A 1,113-nucleotide genomic window follows, 5' to 3' on the forward strand; every position below is an offset into this window, starting at 1 on the left:
ATTTTGCTTCAATGTCTATTTCAATATGGGCTTCAGATGTCAGTACTGGATATTAACATCTTAGGTATATGTTGTACATAATTCCCCAGACACATTTTTCTCTTTTCAAATATCTGCAAAGATCAAAGTCAGTTCTCTGGAAATTTCTAGATTCAAAATTGAAAATAAAAGTACACCTATGAAGGAAGACTCAAAAAAATTAAATTTATCTTAGAAGGAATCTGTGTTTCTGAGGACTTTAGATGTGGCTCCCCTTTCTGGGTCTATATAAGTAGCCCTACTGGTTGTAGCCATTCCTAAACCAGCAGAGAGGGAAGAATAGAGGAAAATGGAAAGGAAGCAATTACCTTTAAAAGGGGACATAAATGTTGTATTATACTAATTTCATCGCCTCATATTTCACTGATGAAAACTTTACTTATATACCTCCACCTAACTGTAAGGGAGGCTGGGAAATTAAACTCCAATAAAATTCTATTACTGTAAAGGAGGGAGCAAATAGATTTGGGGAGGTACAACTTACACAGGTGCCACTAGCTTATGGTTTTAGACGCACTTGTGGAATGAGACATGTTACTCTAAGAATCAGAATAGTTTGATGAGAAAGGAGACTGTTATAGTGCAAGTTTGACTAGTGCAACATTTAGAAGCCTGGCCTAGCAGAATCAGCACATGAAATTATAAATTGCTGGCAGGTGGTAGGAAGAAGTAAACCAGGAGGATGTGGTATTACCAAAATTTGGAAAATAAAATGCTTCAAGAAAAGAGGGGGAAATGATGTGTATATTCTAGAATACTCCAGACAGTAAGAAAACAAGGATAAGACATAACAATCTGTTCTCATGGGGTTGACTTTGGAGTTTTGTTCACAGAGAGCTAAATAGAGAGCTAAAAATCAGAAAGGTAGGTATTAGTTCAGGGTGCATGAGAATATGAGAGGGGATAAAAGATAAGAGACGATGTATTCTGAACTTTCCTCAGAAAAAGAAGCAAGAGGCTGTCAGTCAGAGAGTAGTAAGAAAATATTTTCTTGGAAAAGTTTCTTAGGAGGTTTTTTTGGCCTTTCTCTTATTCTAAAGAGTCCATTTAGGGTACCCATGGTGACTCTCATAG

This window comes from Bos grunniens, chromosome 11 (genome assembly GCF_055505025.1).
Source record: "Bos grunniens cultivar Pamir isolate PY7600 chromosome 11, Bosgru_T2T1.0, whole genome shotgun sequence".
Taxonomy (NCBI): Eukaryota; Metazoa; Chordata; class Mammalia; order Artiodactyla; family Bovidae; genus Bos; species Bos grunniens.